Source organism: Triturus cristatus, chromosome 2_2 (assembly GCF_964204655.1).
Source record: "Triturus cristatus chromosome 2_2, aTriCri1.1, whole genome shotgun sequence".
In the NCBI taxonomy this organism is placed as follows: Eukaryota; Metazoa; Chordata; class Amphibia; order Caudata; family Salamandridae; genus Triturus; species Triturus cristatus.
In genome coordinates, this window is record NC_140582.1 from 125,550,565 (window position 1) to 125,565,255 (window position 14,691).

The window sequence follows — 14,691 nt, forward strand, 5'->3', positions numbered from 1 at the left end:
TAAGAGGGGTTACTGGGCAGTCGTACACAGAGCCAACGTGGGTGTGTGACTAATATGTGCATGCCCCTGGTCGTGGGTCTGTACTGGGAATGTGCATCTGCGTGTGTCTGTGTCGCAGTGTGGTGCTCCTTTGTGGGGTGTAGGCGGTCCCTGATGGGACCTAGACACCCACGTATGTGTCCAGTTCAGCTTCCATGAGCTCTGAGCCCACCCGCACCTGTTCGGCCACCTCCTTTTGGCATTCTGACACCTGGCATTGGAATGCGATGTGTGCCTAGGTGGAGTGTTGAGAGCCAGCAGCCGTTTTGGCGGGTGCTTCCTGCTGTGTGGTCTGTGCAGGGGCTGGGGTCTTCTCTATGTACCTTGCTGCCCTGCTCCTGGGGGTGGTTTGCTGTGATGTCCATGAGCTGGTGTAGGGCATCGGTGTCGAAAGTGTGGTGGTGGTCTCGGGCATCACTGTCTGGTCTGAACTGCTGAAGGTGTTTTTGTCCCGCTGCAATGTGAAGCGGAGATGCATGCTGAAATGTATGTTGGCGCATTGTTCTAGTTGACATGCAGACTGTGTGACAATGTACATTGTGACTGTTCGGGCGGGGATTGCAATTTGAGGGGGGAGAGTGGACATTTGGACAACGTGACGGATGTGAGGTTGTACACGTACATATGCATCTCACACTTTCCTGCTCTGTTCAATGTGAGTTGCCTGTTTCTGCGCATGTGTGGACCCAGTTTTGTCCCCTGTTTTGCAGTGTCGGTGTTGCACTTGGTGCCACATTGTCATGGGATGTGCTGTGATTGCTATGTGTGTGTGCTGCAGTGTGCTATGGGGTTCAGCGACATGATCCAGGGTCATTGTGGTTGTGCAGTGTGCTACACATCTTCGTGCATGTGTGCCATTGTGCCCATCTCCCCCATCCCCCCAGTCCCTGGTCGTTACTCACCCTGTTGTTGTTGTCAGATCATCTCGGCTGTGTCCCTACTCCCACCTCCTTGCACAATACCCACACTGATGACTGGCCTCCATTTCCTCCTGCTCCTCCTGTGGCGCAGGACTCCCACCTCCTGTCACCGTTGCTGCCCTCCTGTTGGTGGCGTCTTGGTGCCTGGTTTTGGCTTTTCACGTCATGCCAGTGCCTCTTGGCCTCCTCCATTGGCCACATCGACACTCCGGCTGCATTCCAGAGTCTGATTGTGGGTCAATTGATGGTAGTGTTCTGTAACCTCAGTGACGCTGGTCTTCTTTTCCTGCGGACTGCACCCCGTCTTCCTCTCCCTCTTCTCCCTGGCCTTCCCTGACCCCGTTGTGCCTGGCTGGTGGTCTGTGGGGCTTGTGGGGTTCGCGTTGGCCTCTGCCCTCGGTCAGGGTGCCTCCATGTTGTTACGCACTTTGGATGGTTTCTGGTGTGTTTTTCTTGTTCTGCATTTATAGTGCATTTTCCCGCAAGATGCGTGGGATTTGCATGCCTGCCACTGGTTTTCGCAGCTTTTTGTATCGTGCTTGGCCTAATCGCAGCTTTTTTTGCATTCGTGTTTAGCATTTTTGCAGCGTGGCATTGATTTTAACGCGGCCATTTGACGCATTGTCTAGTGACTATCGCATGGTACTGTGGTGTTGTGAATACCTGGTTAACACAGCGTAATTTTCCCGCGATGGACTGCGATGTTGAGGGTTGCGTTAAGTAACTTTTGCAATGGTTATCACACGTTCTTGAGAATATACCCCTTGATTTTAGATCAACGATATGAAGTATCATTTAGAGCAGCTGTTGCCTAGCATTCAGGTGGGTCTGTTCAACTGTGGCAAAATATATTTTGCTACACATTCCAGTTGGCATTCTGTGGTTGTAATCTTTCTGGTATAAATGTATCTTTTCATGTAAGCGACAATACAGCAGATCATATCTGTGGAGGGCATGACATGGTCAATGATAACTGTTTCACCCCCAGTCAGTCTCAATAAATAACATGGTGATATGGATGATTATGGGACAACAACCATGCAACAGCCCTGAGACAGAGAAGACTCAGATAATCATGATGTACTGGTTTAGCCTCATAATAATTAACAGAAAATACAAAAATGCATAATTGATTTTAGAATGCACTATTCTAAATTCATGATAAGCGATAAAAATAAAAAGTAACACACTTACTCAAAGATATTTAAAATCTCCAAAACATTTACCCAGCTTCTCTGCCTCTTTAAGCGTATCAAAACAAGTAGTTGTAGGCCCTTAATTAAAATTATTTTTCACAAACAAACAATATTATTCAAAGTTGCCTACATATGACTTGTTTTTAGATGTCTAAATCCTATTATTCAAAAGACATAAATGTATTTATAAACTCTAGGTTCCCATGTCTCCTGAGCAGGTAAGTGATTTTCAAAAAACCTATACACACTATCTGGAAAATAATAAAGATAATCTATCTGTGTTGGGTTTTATTATAAGGTAGTCATAGAAACAGAAAAGTGAGACAGAGACTCTAATTAATCACTGAACATATTAAGTAGAAGTGGTTGCTTATACCATATGGCGGTATATGAGTTCAGTTGGGGGATCAAAAATCTGAATTTTGTAGATGAACTGCATGCACATAAATGGTTTAACATCACAATTCATAAAAAGAAAAAGAAACTAAATAATTTCTTGTGCACAAAGTTTTTTTAGGGACCTGCAATCATTGCTGCTAAATGATAGATTTCCTAATCACCAAGGCTTCGTAATCTCTTTCTACTTCATGCCTCTTTCTTCCACCACCCACAATTCTTTTCCATTTATCTCACTCATAAAGGTTTTTTTCACCCCTGCTTTCTCCCTTTGTCACTGTGTTCCTGTCTTTCTCTTCATCCTTATATCTCAATTTTCTGCTTTTCTCTTGCTTGCGTGGGATTTAGTCCGATAATCAAAAAAAAGTCCTGCTCTCACAAAAAATGAGTGTTAGTGCCTTCCACTTGCAAGCATTCGCCAAATAAATTGCTGTTTGCCGCATTCAGATAGACTACAAAGGTAGTGTTTGAATGATAGTACCGAGTTTCTAGAGACTAACTTGTCACTAGTATGAAACTGCAGACAAGATTTTCATATAGTACGTGCATTTATCACATAGGATTTCAGCAAATACAACAAACCAACCACTCAAGCCTCCACGATGTTGCATGTTAACTGTCTGATCATGAGCTTCAGGTACCCATTACAGGGGATGAAGCACATGATGACATGCATTTGTACAGAGGAACATTTACATTTTCAGTCAAATGAATGAATGTATTTTACCAACTCTACAATTTCTAATTTGGAGAATGACATTTAGCATATGAGCTTTGACAAGAAAAGAGATTGTTCTGTATGATAGTCACATTAAAAGATTTAAGGACATATGTACAAGGGGATTACGCCACTGGAACATCACTTTTCTTGAATTTCCGGTGGTGCAATGGCCTGATCCATCTTTACAAATCGGCACTAAGCCACTTGCATGTCTTAATGCCACTAAGTAAATATGGTACAGTTTCAAGCAGGTATCTGCGTGAAAGGGGCGTGCAATGGGTGTTGCTGTGGATGTTACACTGCAACACCCATTGGTTTTTGATGCTGACCCAGATTTACAAGGAGGTGTAAATCTGAGGCAATGCCAAAAATTAACCCCATGCAAAGGCAGGTGTTAGATTGGCACAATGAGGAGAAATACATTTATTTCTCCTTGTTTTTGCAGCACACATAGAAAGAGCAAAATGCCATTAATTATTGTTTTTCACATAAACAATCATCCCTGCAACGCAGGCACCCTTGCACTTTGGCGCAAGGGTGTCTGTGTTTGGGCTGGGCAGCTTTTTTTATCGCAAAAACCAGGGGTGCATTCTATTCTTGTAAATACAGCACATTTCTGCATTTTGGAAATGCCGCAGCGCTGCAAAAGTTGCCGCTGGGCTGCGCCATGTTTATTTACATATGCCCCCAAGATTTCCTGGGCCTGGTAACTCAGTGGACTAGTTTGTCCACTCCAGGAATTGATATTCAACCTATAGGTAGATGATTTGAATCCTGGTGAGTCCACTCAGCCTTTTGTCCTTCTGAGTTTAATAAACAGAGTACCATTGAAGTTTTAACTCTAAACATCTGTTAGTCAGTGCAATGATACTCCATAGGTTGGACATGTTCTTTTCAAAGGCATGTCATGTTAGTATGAAACATAAGCATTAGTGTGAGTTTGTTGTGGAGTAAATTTTAAGAAAACAGGCATTTTCGTTTTGTTTGCACATTTCATTATTGAGATTTTGATAATAAAAAACTAGCAACAATCTTGGCCACCAGTCCAGATAAACGGGGAGCAGAAATAATCCATAAGTAGGAAGGAAGGAAATTAAAGTTCCAATGGCCCAAATAGAGACACCCAACCATCGTCATAAACATGCATTTGATCCTGAAACTTTTAGATATGGCGTTGACAGGTAGCCATACGATACAGCTAAGTGAGTCATTCTTGATGCATGAGCAGCAGTGATGAGCCCCAATGCCGTAGAATGCATATCTTAGCTATCACTAGAGCTGTCAACATCCATCTACGCCATTGAGAATTTGTATCACTCAAGGTAACATAATCCTGTAATAAGGGTAGTTTGTTGGATTCCTCAAAAGGGATGTAACTAGTGGAGTGTAACATCTTCCATATGGAGCAGCAGTAGATGGCTAGAGTAGGTCGAGACCATAATGTGTCGTACAGATCACAGGCAAGGCCCAGACACCTCCAGCAGATGGCTTTAGGGATCAAATGCACCCTATACGACTTGTTTGGGGATCAATACCAATTACGAAGAATTTTGAAATAAGCATATTTTAGGTGTGCTTCCCTAAGTGAGCAATCATAGATGATGGAAGATGGTTTATTAGTAGTTGCAGGTAGGTACCCACAACTAGTAATAACACAAATAAGATCCAGTCAAGTCTCAATAAATTAATCCTTGCTGAACCCTTGGTAGCTTGACTGATGATGTATTTAATATCACCAAAACAGAAAATTGGTAAGAAACAAAACACAATGAAAAACCCACACCAATGTATAACGATTGAGAATATTTGTGTCTTTACAATGACACCACACCAACAAAAATCCAATGTAAGAAACTGAAGATATGAATTTTTAAAGGTTTAATTTTAAAAAAGTGCTTTCTTTTGCCTAAAGGTGAAAAGCGACAAGCACTGTTATCTTGGTGCTCTGTACCGGGACAAAGCCAAAGTTTCAGGTGACCACAATGGAGTGAGAATCGGTTACGATGAGCAGTAGGGCCAGGTCAAATTTTACCTTCTTAGTAACTTTTTTTGGAGCTTTTTCTCTCGATGCCGAGCGGTCGGCTACATCAATCTGGACTTCAGTTCGATGATCGGAGCATGCTGCAGTGCGATGCCTTGGTGAGTCCTGGAGGACTTTGCTTTTGTCATCAATGTCGAAAAGCTCCGGAGCTTTCAGCTGGGCAAACCTGCATAGTCCGGCCAAGTCACGGTTCGATGTTGTCCAAATGACTCTCGTTGTTGGGGTCGTTCTTCTTATGCAGTTTTTACCAAAAGTTGTCAAAAAGTTCCCAAATTTTCAGAACTTGTTCTGAAAGTCTTCTGAGGGTCCTTGAGGGTCCACAAGACCAGCCAAGGGTCCAGAAGCTTGTCTTCCTAGGGGGTTGGGACTACAATTCCCACAATGCACCTTTTAAGATCCAGTAACATCTAGGTGGAGCTGGTCAGCTGAGCTTGTCCTTGTTGGAGATGATGCAGATGACTTCTTACAGCCCTTTTCTTCCTGTTACTGATCAGGAGGTCCACTATTTGATCCCTTAAGACAGGCAAAGTCCTCTATTGTTAAGGCTTGTGGCCATTTACATCTGGATCTAATATTGTTTTACTGTATTTATTATGTTTGTCTCTTATCCAATTTTGTGTATTTTTACTATGATGGATATTTGTGCTTGTATAGCCAAATCCTGATTTAAAGTAAAGTTCCTACAATGACCCTTATCCTTACCATGTTGATAAAAAACTATTTTATTAACACATATTTGATTCCATGTCTTTATGTGTACTGTAATTCTCTTAATGTTTTACATCTCCAGAAATGATGTTTTTCAGTTCAGTACTTGACGGTAATTAGTACACCTATTCAAAAATATAAAAAAATACTTTACTGACAGTTATAGGGAAATCAAAAAGGGCAGTTAGACAAATAATGATAATACTATCCTGAAGCATTAAGCATGCAACGAATAACAAAGAACCTTAAGAAAACATCATTGTTGTTTATTTTCCACATATTCACATATGGACATATCAAATCATTACACATTTGCGATAGGAACACATATTACATATTATAAATCATGTTCCAAATAAAATCATTCATTTATTAGTAGACCTTAGAGAATTAGAGATTTACATTGCTATTTCTATTTATTTTATTTATTTATTTATTATTTGTCCTCATCTCACCAATAAGCTTCTGCAGATCTTAAAAAGCTGTCATTTTCCAACTGGGCACGCTACGGCTTACTGCACTTGCTTAGGTCGGCCCGACCAGCCCCATTTGATGAAGGCTTGGTGTAATCATAGGACCGGGGGGAAAGCCATCTGGAATTATATTAATCTCAAATCTCGGCCCCAACTCATAAGGGGCTCCCAGATGTTTATCGAGCTTTCCCCGGTTCCAACCTGATCTAAACGTGTCTTGGCAAATGTGGCTTTAAGCCAGTCCTCGCTCTTCGGGGGCTGTGAGTCTTTCCACTTCATGCAGTTCTCTCTCCGGGCGAGTAACACCAAGTATAGCAGCAACCCCCGATGAATCTGTGATGAATTCAGACTAAACGAACCATCATCTCAAAAAAACACTAATGATAGATTAACCTCAATGTTGACTTTAAAGATGCCACAGAGGATGTCTCCCACCCCCTTCCAAAAAGTTCTTAATTCGGGACAGTCATGAAAGATATGGATGTCGTTGGCGTTGAGAGTCAAGCACCAAGGACATTTTGGGATGGGCAGTGGGGAGAACTTGGCTATCCTGGCCGGTGTGTAATAGAGTCTGTTAATGACAAAACGGTGATTCTTCTTTAGGCTGGCTGGTATAATGAATTTGTAAAGTAAAGTAATTTCAGAGTTGGCTCAAACAGATCTGCAATATTGGACTCAAAGGGGGATTGATTCCAAACTGAGGGTTGTGGAAGAAGTTCCAGGTCTTCTGCATCTAAAAACTTCTTATAGCAAATAGAAATCTCTTTCTTTTTTGGTTGCACTGATTGAAGAAAATGCTCCATTTCCCAATCTCCACTTATATCCCCTTTTCTGCTTCAAACCAAGATATGAGTTGTAAATACTTAAACCTGGAAAAACCAGTACCTATTGTAGTCCTTAATAACTCCCAAGGGTGGACTCCTTCTGCGTCTAACAAGTCAGACCAAATGATGATGCCCGCACTCTTAATTGGTGCAGCCAAACTATCTTTAGGACATAGTGGTGTCCCAGGGGAATCCCATATAGGTGCAAAATCCGAGTAATATCCAATTCCCCATCTACATCTCACTTTATACCAAGTTTCCAAGGCGGCCTTAAGGACCTTCAGGCGTACTCGTTTAAAATATCTAGGGGCCCCAAACTTATATAGAAAGCCTTCACAGCCTCCTCCACCCTTCATTATAGCCATCTCACCCAGCAGCCTTCCCCACAATGTCTCCTCTGGTTTTGAAAGTGGCATCCGGATGCCTTTAAGTTGAAATGCAACAGAATTCCAACCAATATGTGGGAGAGCCAACCCTCCTTTAATAAGCCTATGCCTCAGCTTCTTCCAAGACAGCCTTACTCCCTTGTCTCCCCAAATAACGCTCTCGATCTTACTTTGAATTTTGCGAATACTCTTACTGGGGAAAGCCAAAGAGACTGCGTTAAATAAGTAGGTCAACTTGGGGAGGATAGCCATCTTCACCAGGTTAACCTTCCCATAGATTGTCAGGAGAAGATTCCTCCATCTAGCAAAAAGGCGATCTATTTCCTTGGTGGTTTTATTCAAATTGATCTTGGGGATTTTATCCAGTTCTTTAACAATATAAATCCTCAAATATTTTAGCTCTTTACTAGTAGTACCCTCCCATCGATCGATGCTCCAGCACATCACCTCTGTTTTAGACGTATTCGCTAAGTAGCCTGAGATAGAGACAAATTCTTCCAGAAGGGCTTCAACCTGTGGAATAGCCGCCCCCGGGTTACTAGTGTATAAGATTAAGTCGTCTGCATACACTGTTAACTTACTTCGATAAAGTTGGGATTTAAAAGGATAGATTGAATCCTCCAGTCTAATGGCTTGCGCTAATGGCTCTATATAAATATTGAACGGCAAAGGGCAAATAGGACAACCCTGTCTTGTTCCCCTCTGGATGTTAAAACTAGAAGTCAGCATACCATTCAACAGGATCCTTGCAGAGGCACCCTGATAACATTTTCTCAGGGTTTGAATAAAAATAGGGCCGAAGCCCATTGCCCCTAGTACTTCCCAAAGGTACATCCAACAGACCCTGTCGAATGCCTTGGCTGCATCCAAGGCCACTACGGCCAGGGAATCTGATCTTACCATAGCCATGTCAATATTGCTTAACAATAGTTGTGTCTGCTCCTGGATATGTTTTCCTGTTAGGAAGCCCTACTGATCGATTTTGACCAGGTTAGGGACCAATTTGGCCAATCTCCCTGCCAGAATATCCATAGAGATCTTATAATCGGCATTCAGCAGGGAGATTGAACGATACGAGTCAGCTTTTAATGGGTCCTTTCCTGGCTTTAAGATCAATACAATGGTTGCTTCCTACCAGGATCTTGGGACCTGACCTGTTGGGCTATATACTGAATTAAAGAAGGTACCCAGTGCCGGGGTCAATTAATCTGATAGACGCTTATAGACTTCATTCGGGAGTGCGTCCATTCCCGCTGCTTTATTATTTTTACATTTCTTAATTTGGTCTTTGATCTCTTCTGGGGTGATTGGGGCATCAAGGATGTCACGGCTATCATCCGTTAGGGTTGACAGAGATTTACCACTCAGCCAAGTTTGTATATCATCAAGAGAAGGAGCCAAATCCTCTTTATAAAGGTCCGAAAAAAGGGAGAGCAGGCAGGCTTGCATGTCCTCTACGCTACTTGAATTCCTCCATTGTTATTTATTATCAGTTCATTGATATTATTTTTTAAACGGTCAAATCTTGCTTTCCAGGCCAGTAAGGCACCGGCCTTCTCCCCACACTCAAAGTTTTGCATGCTCTTGGTGAGCCATTGTGCCCTGCACTTCCGGTCCAATTTACCCCTGTACTCCTGCCTAGCACCTTCCAGGTCACCCTGGACTTGTGCCAACCTTCCTGGACTCCCATGGCTGAGTCGATTCCTCTCAGCCTCTAACTGCAGGATTCTCCCCACAATGGTATATAGCTCCCGGGCCTCAACCCTATTCTTTGAACATGTAAGGTCATGCAGCCTGCCCCTCAAATTGGCTTTAAAAGCATCCCAGACAAAATTCATGGTCGTAGAACCAATGTTTAATAGGAAATATTCTAGGGAGGATGATTTAATGGACTGGATAATCTCGGAGTCTAACAGCATAGCTCTGTTAAGCGCCCATCAAGGTTGTAATATATAACACTTCCTAATGACACTGGAGCATGGTCCGAGAGATGACTTGGTAGTACTGGGATCTCCGTCAAGCCATCCAGGGTAGACCTATCAGTTAGAATGTAGTCAATCCAGGATGAGTGACGATATTTTTTACTGTAAAACGTGAACCCCCGATGGTCTCCCCTCTTTGCCCACCAGACGTCAATCAGGTCCAGGTCGAGCAGCAGATTTTTCATAGCTTGTCGGACTCGGGAGGCCCCTATGTAGTGACTCTGATTAGACCTACCTTTTAGTGGGCCTGGGAGGACATTGAAATCTCCACCTATGATCAGGGGTGGGGTTGCCACAGTTAATTTAGATTGTAGCTTGCAGATATACGTCAGATCATCTACATTACGTCCGTAAAATGAGGCACAAACTAACTCCAAAAATCCAAAGTCCAACTGCGCCACTATCCACCTGCCAGTCTGGTCAGTCTGCACATATTTAATAGAACAAGAAGCCCCCTGCTTAATCAAAATTGCAAAACCCCTACTATTGATTGTTTGTTGTGAGGAGCAATAACATTTTATCAAGGGGATTCTAGGCAACACTCGGCAAAACTTAAATGCGTCTCCTGTAAAAAACAGACCTGAGCTGGAGAAAGTTCTAAATATTTCAATATCAGCCTTTGTCTGCGGGGGCATCATAACCCATTTACATTCCAGGAAATAAAGTAGACCTTGCTATCCTTTATAGAAGTTCCTGCCATCAACTTGCAGACCCATGATGCCAACTAGACAAGCCTTTCTTAAGATTGAGAAGAGATATATTTTTTATTTTACCCGCTGCTCCCCCCGTGCACCCCACCCTTCCCCACTCCCCCCGCCCTGTGACCTCTTTCCCCATGATGAAACCTCCCTTCCATTAGGCTAAACCTGTTTGATCGCTGCTCCCTCGGGCATTATAGGAATACACAAGTACTAACAGTTAAATCTAGGGACTTGCTGCCTGGGAACTCTCATAACTTCAACGCACTCCCTCTCTACCCTCCATCTCCATTTTGATTTTAACAATAAGGGCATTCACCTCCTTAGTCGTGCGGAACTGGTGCTTATGATTATTCCACATTACGCGTAATAGCGCAGGGAACCTCATCTGAGCCTTGGCCCCCAAGCTATTTAACTCCTCGAGCCTCTTCCCCATCTCCCACTGTCTTGTTGCGGTGATATGAGAAATGTCAGATCTTATAGAGAAGGAGAAGGGGTTTTGACCTTTCCTTGAGAGCAGAGGATAGAATTAGCTGCTTAACAGAGTATGACAAAAAGTTAACCAAAATCTTCCTGGGTTTTTGCTTAGCAAGATGTCCGCCGAAGCCGGAAAGAAAAAACTCACCACGCATGTACAGTAGGAGAGGAGAACGAGGGTACTCTAACTTTAGACAAGGGGATATCGGGGCTCAAGCAGCAAGACCCATTGGAGAACCCAAGGGAGCAGGACTGCGGCCGTTTAGCTAGCGGCCACCATGTTCCCCCCTCTATTTCTATTTATTGTCAAACCATATAAAATATCTTAGATACATTCATATACCAACATAGATATTTCACATACACATCAGGCTATAATGTGCGCTTAATCTGCTACTTTATTGTATATAATTTCATTTAAATTCTAAAATAACATAATATTTTGGTTTCACACAAATACATTGCAGTCAAACTTATACATCTATTTAACTATAAATAATTAAATGCTTTCGATTGTCTATCAGCAGTGACACACTGCTAAGAAAATTATAGGTCAGGTTTTCAGTTTTGCAAACAAAAACATTTTATCTGTAGACAAATCAATAAATTATGTCGACATGGAGTCATAAAACCTTTAGCACAGCTCAAACTCAATGCAATGTATTTCCTAATTACAGATGTTGTGTTTACAATATAATATGCCTTAATGAACTCTCAGGACCATAACACTATTCCATATTTAATTACTTACTTTGATTGTCTATATTGTGACAATATGTTGGCTTCACACTTTAGATATAGATATTATTATTTCCAAATACTTACTGGTATAAGAATCAGCACCAAAAGGTACGCAATATCCAATACGATATGCATCCTGATGAAGTCAGAATAGAAAAAAAATATATATGTCTGTACATTTTAGACTGCAACTAAATAAAGATCAATGCAACAAGTGTGTCAAATGAAGTTTGAAGTCTCGTCCACTCTCACACTCCTGTTCAATTCAACAGAATGTGTGGTTGTCAAAACCTATTTCACACAAATCAATATATACCAACATCAAAGTAGCCATTATCACATAAAAATATGTGTTATTAGTCCTACAACCAGAAAAGTGGGCCGATGCAATCTAAGTATGAAAGTTAAATAAGGTCTCAACATTTTTACAAATGTAATGAACCCAATGTAATATGTGTACCATTCCCGCAATTATCTTATCATTCACATTTGTGTATTCTCACCATAGTGTTTCAATATGATCGATATTTATGCCTATGTCAAGACACATTCACTATAATACATAATGCTGTGGCATTAATCTTTTACACTAGCATAACGGATAAGAAATCATAATTGACTGCTTTGATTTTTGGGTAACAGCTATCTGCAGGAATCAAATAAATAGTGGAATTAAATGCCTACACCTTTTCTTACATATAGCCATGCCAAAGAAATTAAAATGAACTTAGTTTAGCATATACTTTACATCACATTTAAAATGTTAACATAGAAATGTATTTAAACTTGATTTTATATCTATATCTAGATCTCTGTAGCTATATCCATGTATCCAGCTATAGCTATCATTTCAGCTGCTGTCTGGAAAGTTTAGGTGTGATTTGTTAAGCAGGGGCTGAGAAAAAGGGGAAGGGTCCAAAAACGCATTTTCCCCATGCAATTCCCCACATGGATTTTAGACATAACTACAGCCCGAACCCCTGAACAGAATTACACCAAATTTAGCACAAAGCTATCTCTTGGTCCAGAAAGAGTGATTTTTGTAATTTGGTGTAAATCTATTCAATTAGTTTTAAAGTTAATAAAGAAAAAAAGATTTATGTTTATCTAAAGATACAGATCCACGTGCCAACAGCAATGCTTTGATTGGGTAGTCGCAACCCGAGAGAAAGGTTGTCGTTACCATCTTGTGAATTCGCACACATTCCAGGGGGAGCGAATAAAGTAGAAACTGGATGTAAGGGGTCAGGATAGAGGTATCCTGACCCCAAGGGACTGAGGGAAGTGTCTGTGAGGACACCTCAAGGGCATGAATTTGCCTACAAATGTTTTTTTTTGGATGCGCAAGGATCTGTGGATCCACCACAGCACTCAGCATGGCATACCATGTGAATCCATGATAGACCCACGCATACACTCTTCAACACTACCACACAGCCACTCACACATCCATACAGCCACTTGCGCACCCATACAGTCACTCACACTGTCACACACACCCATACAGTCACTGATACATAAACTCACAGACAAAGAGAACCACTCACATACCCATACAGACACTCACACACTGCCCTCTGTTTGAAACTGTTGCAGAGGCATGGATCCAGATCTCATGTAAAAAAACAACACCCACTCAAAGAACCCATGAACACACTCTCTCACACTCCCAGACAACCACTCACACACCCATCCTCCTGCCTACACCCACTCACACACCCATACAGTCACTTACACACCCTCACACTCCGCCACACAGTCACTGATACATCCACTCAGAGACCCAGAGAACAATTCTCACACCCACTCACAGACCCACAAAGGTACTCACACACCCACTCATCACCCAGAGAGACACTCACACGCAGCACTCCATGTAAATCCGTGACAGATCCATGGATCCAGATCCCAGTTAAAAAAAACACTCACATACTCTCTCACATCCTCCCTCAACTACTCACACACCCAGTCATACATCAATACACCCAGTCACACACTGTAAGAAACAAGGACTTTTTGCAGTATCCCCACAATTTTGCCCCCTTTTTGACAACTAGATGCTGTTTTTTGGACTCTGATTGAAGCCTGTGATTTGCTAACCATACTCAGGGCTCTCTGTACAAGGTGCATGGTAATTAGTTATAAATATAATTGGTACTGTCAGCCTACCTGTAAGTCCCTTGTCTATGTTAGGGCATGCAGGGTTAGATGTCCAATAGATTTAGTGCACTTAGGTTTGCACTGCTGTGGTGCCTACTGTCATTTTAAAAGCCAGCCATGCCTTGCAAGCTGCTTTTAACATAAAACAATGTCCAAATTGGACTTTGAAAGTAATGGTTCTTCCAAAGTCTTAAACTACCTTATGCTTTCTAATAAGTCGCCCCTAAGGTCTACCCTAAGTGCCCCACGGGTAGGGTACCATTTGAAGATAACCAGGGACATTATATAAGGTGTTTTATATGCCCTAATTAGGGAAAAACTGCTTATTTCATTTTTCTCGTTTAGCTCCATATGCTAACATGGGGAGGCTTTAACATTAATAATGTCTACTATTGACAGGAGTGAGCTAAAATAATACTTCAAAGCAAGAGAATAATAGGTGCAATAAATCCAGCAACTTGCCACGGTTGGATTAATTGTAACTATTACAGAAAAAAAGTTAAAGAACTTGCTATTCTGATTTGCCTGAATTCAGCCCTGAAGCAGCCTCATCTGATTGGCCAGCCTTTTCCAGGCTGAGCCAAACACACCTGATTAGGTGTGAAGTGATCTTGCATGAGACAAAGGACACATTTGCCAGGAGGAGATCTGCTGCTGCAGAGCAAAAGGCAGGAAATGGGCTGGGTACCTAAATTGGTCTATAAAGAAAGAAAGACACTGAATACAGGAACTAGGCCCCCCCACCCTATAGCACCAGCCAAACTGGAGCCCCTGTATTTGAATTAGGTGGGAAACTAGAAGGGGAATGTTAGGGAAAGTTAACCACACCTGTAGGTTGGGTTAGCCAGATCTGAAGCTCCAGGAGAGATTTTCTTTTCCATTTCGATTTTTGAGGTGCAGTGCTTTCCAGGACAAGAAAATTCCACACT